We start from the raw sequence: 6728 nt of genomic DNA, 5'->3' as shown, positions 1-6728 counted from the left end.
CTGCACTCCAGCCTGGGCGACAGAGCGAGACTCCATCTCAAAAAAAAAAAAAAAAAAAAAAAAGAAATATTTGAATGAAAATTTAAAAACAGTGTAGAAGAGTTTCCACTATTTCTCATATGAGAATGCCAATGTCATGAGGACCAGTTCCATGAGTATTTTGTTAATTACTTTATATCCAGTGCCCAGCAAAGTATCTGCCATTAGTAGGCACTTAATAAATGTTTGTGAAATGAATAAATGAGGACGTATTTTTTATCCAGATGTTTAGCCCATCTTTTTAGTGTAAATGGTGGGTTTATTTATTTATTTATTTTTTTGAGATGGAGTTTCTCTCTTGTTGCCCAGGCTGGAGTGCAATGACGCGAACTCTGCTCACTGCAACCTCTGCCTCCCAGGTTCAAGCGCTTCTCCTACCTCAGCCTCCCAAGTAGCTGGCATTATAGTCACCCACAACCACACCTGGCTAATTTTTGTATTTTTAATAGAGATGGGGGTTTCACCATGTTGGCCAGGCTGGTGTCAAACTCCTGACCTCAGATGATCTGCCCGCTTTGGCCTCCCAAAGTACTAGGATTACAAGTGTGAGCCACCACACCCAGCAATATAAGTGATATTTATTGATTAATTTTTTTTAATCTCAGCATTTTTCCTCTGGAGGTGTGGGTTTTACAGCATTCTAGAAAGCTAAAGACAGACATTATTCAGGGACATCTGAGTACCAACTTTGCATTCTGTCTGCACCGTGGAATGCTTCTTCTGCATTCTGTGTGGTTACCTCTCTTCTGAGTTTCTGTATCCTTTGCTACTTAAATCAGAAACTTAGAGTGGGGATGTGAGTGGCCTCTTGCAGCCAATCCATCTGAAACACGGCCTCTCATCTCTTTTCTTTTCTTTCTTTTTTTTTTTTTACTGACCTCAAGATTTAGACTAGACTACTGCGTGTTAAATAGCAATATAATATTTGAATGGACAGAGGCAGAAATAAATTGATTCCTTCTACCTCCTGTTGACTACTCCATAATATCATTATGTTATAGGCATTGGACTGGGCATTCACATGGTGAGTGATAAATGCATCGAACACTCCTTAAGATAGCAGTAAGCAATAATAATGAAAGGATGGACACAGCAAATGTTCTTTGATGATGATCTAGGTGGTGGTAATATCATTCTTGTGGCTCATAAGATGCCTCAGGGTTCTTGACCTTGAATGCCCTTCTAGGATAGGAGGGTTTTGGTGATGATTAAATTATAAAGGTCCTTTAGTGGAATTTGACTGACTACATTCCAACAGCAGAGTAATAGTATATAAGAGATACGGATGTTCAGATCCACTGTTAAGGTGGTATCTCAGAGCACATTCTGATATGTTTTAATATTTCTGTGAGAGAAAAATGGAAGTAAATTGAGAATCGAGTATACTTCCTCTTCCCATACCTAGTAGTTGGGAGATGACTTGTGTTCTTGCTCATCCTGTTTTTTCTCACAGGTACATAATTAGATTAAATTAAAAACACAAAAATGAGTTGTGTAAAGGAAACTCATAGGACTCAGCTTCTACTAGAATTCATGGCATTCTATCAGACCATTTAATCCTGCCTTTAGGAACATAAGATCCGTTTGAGTGCTGATAGGGCTACTTTCCTTAGCATAGCATTATCTTGCTATAAGAAGACAAAAGTAAAAGGTAAGTCGTATACATGTTTCCATTTCCTCAAAGTGAAAAACCAGGTGGTTGTGTCTCTTGGGCTTCCCTTCTCCAAGCCCTTGTAGAAAGAGTTTGTTTTTACATTTGTCATTAGAGTAAGACAGCCAGGATTTTTCCTTGCTAACTTCATTAATAACTAACAAAATTACATAGGAATTTACCTTTTGACCCAGCAATTCGGTTTCCAGGAATCCACCTAACGCACACTTCCAATAATAAAAAAATGCATTTGCACCAAGTTATTAACCACAGCATTGTTTGTAACTGGAAAATGCTGGAAAAAATCTAAATGCCCCTACACAGGAGAGTGGTTGAATAAACTATAGCACATCCGCAAAATGTAGTTCTGTGCAGCTGCAAAAGGGAACAAGAAAGATGTTTATGAATTGATATGGAGTGATTTCCAGGGTATATTGATGGGTGAAAAAATATAAAATAAAACCTAGGTCAATAAACATGTGAAAAGATGCTCAACATTATTAATCATTAGGCAAATGCGAATCAAAATGACAATGCGTATGATACCACATCCACCCACTAGGATGGCTATAAACAAACAAACGAAACAGAAAATAACAAGTCTTAGTGAGAATGTGGAGAAATTGGAATCCTGTACATTGCTGGTAAAATTGTAAAATGGTACAGCTACTGTGGAAAATGGTTTGGTGGCTCCTCAGAAAGTTAAATAGAATTATCCTATGCCCCCAGCAATTCTACTCCTAGGTATATATCCCAAAATATTGAAGACAGATATTCAAAGATGCATATATAATGTTCATAACAGCACTATTCACAATAGCCAAAAGGTGGAAACAGCCCAAATGTCCATCAACTGATAGAAAGATAAACAAAATGTAGTATATCCATTCAATGGAATATTATTCAGCCATAAAAAGGAATGACGTACTGACACATGCTATAATGTGAATGAACCTTGGAAAAATTATGTTAAATGAAAGAAACCAAATATAAAAAGGGCACATATTATTATGATTCCATCTATATGAAATTACCCAGATAGGTGAAACCATAGAGACGGAAAACAGACTAGTCATTGCCAGGGCTATAGGTAGGGAAAAATGGGGAGTAACTACTTGATGAATATGGGGGATTCTTTTGAGACATTTTTGAGAAAATATTGTGGAACTAGAGAGACATGGTGGTTGGAGAACATTGTGAATGTGCTAAATGCTACCAAATTGTACACTTTATTATTTTATTTATTTTTTGAGACAGAGTCTCCCTCTGTTACCCAGGCTGGAGTGCAGTAGTGCAATCTCAGTTCACTGCAACCTCCGCCTCCTGGGTTTAAGCGATTCTTGTGTCTCAGCCTTCCAAGTAGCTGGAACTATAGGTGCGTGCCACTATGGCTGGCTAATTTTTTTGTATTTTTAGTGAAGACAGGGTTTTACCATATTGTCCAGGCTGGTCTCAAACTCCTGGCCTCAAGTGATTCGCCTGCCTTGGCTTCCCAAAGTGCTGGGATTATAGACATGAGCCACCACGCCCAGCCTGAATTGTACACTTCAAAATGGTTAATTTTATGTTATGCAAATTGAACCTCAAAAGAGAGAGAGAATATCGATAGTGTACTACCTTTCATGGAAGAATAAAAAGGGAGATAAAATATGCATGTATCTGCTCATTTGTGGAAAATAACTTTTTACAAAAATAGATGCAGTGAGATTTGGTTATTCAGAGTTTGAGAATGAGATGGAAAGAAGTGGAATGGGGTAGTGGTTGCGGGGTGACATTGACTAGATAAACTTCTTGTATAGCTCTGACTCTTAGAACCAGGGAATGAACCACAAAGTGCCCCCTACCCTGTCCAAATAATTAAAATCTACAGGATATGGGAGGAGCCCAATTAGAATGCAAAGGGTAACAAGTGGATCTAACTGTATTACAAATGAGTATCATAACCATACTTAAAGAGTTGGGGAAGAACCAACTAAGTTTGGAAAACAGTATTTTGACTGTGCAATATAAAGCTAAAGACATAAAGAACTGTACAAAAATGTATACTCTAGTTAGTAAATTTGTTTCCACAGACAGAGGTATGGGTTAGCAACTCTGAGACTACTTTATGTATATATTAGGATTGAGCAAATAAGTAAAGTGTTCTTTGGAGAAATAATCAATTTCAGGAAATATATAAGATGAGCCTGAACGTTTTGTGGTGCCAGAAACTAAGGAAGTACTAAAAAATGATGGACTATGTAAAAATGACACAGGAGCCATATTGAAGGAGGTCCCAGTGAAATTTGGGACAAGGTATGCTAAAAAGTGGATAATCATAGTAATGGATTATAACCCATAAAATACAATAAATGTTCCTGAGTCCATACTGATATAAACAAGTAATTGAATAAGTAAATAAATTAATGAAGTGAAGCGCCAGCTCTTCTTTGGTAAATATAGAAGGAATAGATCATCCTGGCTAACACGGTAAAACCCCGTCTCTACTAAAAAATACAAAAAATTAGCTGGGCGTGGTGGCGGGTGCCTGTAGTCCCAGCTACACAGGAGGCCGAGGCAGGAGAAAGGCATGAACCAGGAGGCAGAGCTTGCAATGAGCTGAGATCACCCACTGCACTCCAGCCTGGACAACAGAGCGAGACTCCATCTCAAAAAAATAAAATAAAATAAAATTAAAATAAAAATAAATAAATAAATATAGAAGGCATGATGGAAATAGAAAGTCACCATTAGCAAAGACAGGAATCAATATACACTAATAGTACTGAGAGAAGTTGTGTTAAGAAACAGGGCATTTGCATGATCTCAAACTATCTCCCCATAAGATACTTTTAGTTACAAAGTGAAAAGCAGTAGCCTTGTAGAGAGGAAACCTGTCAACTACCACAGAATCAAGTGACCAAAGTTAACTTCACCAGTAATACCATATTGACGTCAGGGATTCTTAACATGATGCACTGAGAAGGGCACAATATCACTTCTGTGATAGTCTTGCCCAAAATGCATAACCTCAATCTCATCATAAGGAAACATCAGACAAGTGTACATTGAGAGACATTCTACAAAATAATTGATTGGTACTCTTCAAAAGTGTCAAGGTAATGAAAGACAGATTGAGAAACTGTCACAGATTGGAGAAGACTAAGGAGACATGACAGTTGGAACTTAGACCAGTTAGGACATTAGGGGACAACTGTAACATTTGGATAAGGTCTGCAGATTAGTTAATAGCATTATCTCAATACTAACTTCCTGGTTTTGATCATTGTATGGTGGTTAGGGAGGATGTTAATATTAGAGGAAGCTGGACGACAGGTATATGAGATCTCTGTATTGCTCTGCAACTTTTCTCTACTTCTAAAATTTTTCAAAATGAAAAATTAATAACATAAAAAAGACTTTTTCACTTCAACATTTTTTTGTTTATTTTACTTATTTTGATTTTTAACTGGGCCCAGATTTTAAAAATATATTTAGAGTGACATCATTTACTTTTCCTTTCAGAATACTTTAATGGGATTAAGGAAGGAAATTGAGAACGTTGAGTTGCCTCTGGCCCTCTCCCTTCCTAGAGACAAGATTCAATCCCAACAGGGAAATGGTGGGGCAGTAGGTGGTGGAGGATTCAGGGTGGATCCAGGGGGATGGAATTTTCTGGGAAAGTGTTGTCACTCCTATGCCTGAACAACAGAGGGGAGGGAGAAGTTACTGGAACTCAGAGAGATTAGCTGAATGAAAAGAATACTAGACAGTATTCATGGCTTTCAGGCGCAGGACGCAAGCATCCCATAGCAACCAAGCAGCTGGAGCAGGTAAATAAATAATCTAATTTTACTTCCTTTCTGCCTTCTGAGCTCTTGCCAGGGCCTCCCATTGACTGAACCCGATCAGAAGCCACAGGGGGAGGGAGCCCATTGATACAGTTTAAACATATCTACTTCTAGTACCCAGAGCAGGGTGGAGAAGACTGGAGAGTACATCTGGAGAAATAAAGGTAAGATATCCAGCATGAAGATGATCTACTCCACCTCTCTCATTTTGTAGATGAAAAAAGCCTCAAAGAAGTGGAAAGATTTATTCAAGGACACAATAAAAGGCAGTTTGGTCGAGTCGAAACCCATTAATCTGCAAGTTGGAAGACAGGTTCTAGTCTTGGATGGGCCACTGCCCTGGGCTTTAGTTTCTGTATCTATGAATGAATGGAGGTAGACTAAAGCAATGGTCTTCAAACTGGGGTATCCATACACTTGGGTTTACTTAGGAATTTGTAGGAGGTATAGGGTATGGATAATTTTAAGTGAATTATTTTCCAGACCCACAGCTTCCTTACTTATACTGCCTTCTAAAATTAATCTGCCTTTCCCTTTCATAATCGTCCTTCTCCCACTTGACACAAGAAAAGCATACCTTTCATTTATCATACATATGACTACAGTGCATTACCCCAAGGTGTGAAAATTTTGAGACACCAAACAAGGGGGCATTTTGAAAATGCATAGCTTTTGAGACAGATTCCTCTTACAGTACACCAGACAGCTTCAATTAAGAAATACTGAAAGAGGCAACATTTACTCATGGCAAGTATGCATCCGTACATAGCCTTTCTGAGAAGAGTTTGTATTTCACAAATGAACGTTTCACATTTCAAACATAAGGTTGGAAGTGGGTCTTTGTTCATTTAGGAGGAAAGAAGATTCTAATCTGATTCAGATGATGAGCAGCTTCTAGGAACTGGTTGTGCCACATGCCAGGCTAACTGGCACAACCAGGAGTGATGATATGTAATTATCTCTACCTCTCATATACATGATTTTATTCTTGTATAGTGCTCTGTCTTCACAGAAAAACCAGTTCACAATGCACTAGATGGAGCCAGGAGTTTCCAAGACCAGTTGTCACTTCCCTTTGAATATGTTTAAACTAGGACACAGCAATTGCCACACTGGGTCAGGCTTATGTATCACTCGTCTCACTCCATTGTCTATTTGGAGAGCAGCAGTGGTCTTCTTGATGCTCACCTTAAGGTTAATAATTTTAA

The sequence above is a fragment of the Nomascus leucogenys genome, chromosome 10, assembly GCF_006542625.1.
Source record: "Nomascus leucogenys isolate Asia chromosome 10, Asia_NLE_v1, whole genome shotgun sequence".
Lineage (NCBI taxonomy): Eukaryota > Metazoa > Chordata > Mammalia > Primates > Hylobatidae > Nomascus > Nomascus leucogenys.
Note: the sequence above shows the minus strand (reverse complement) of the source record.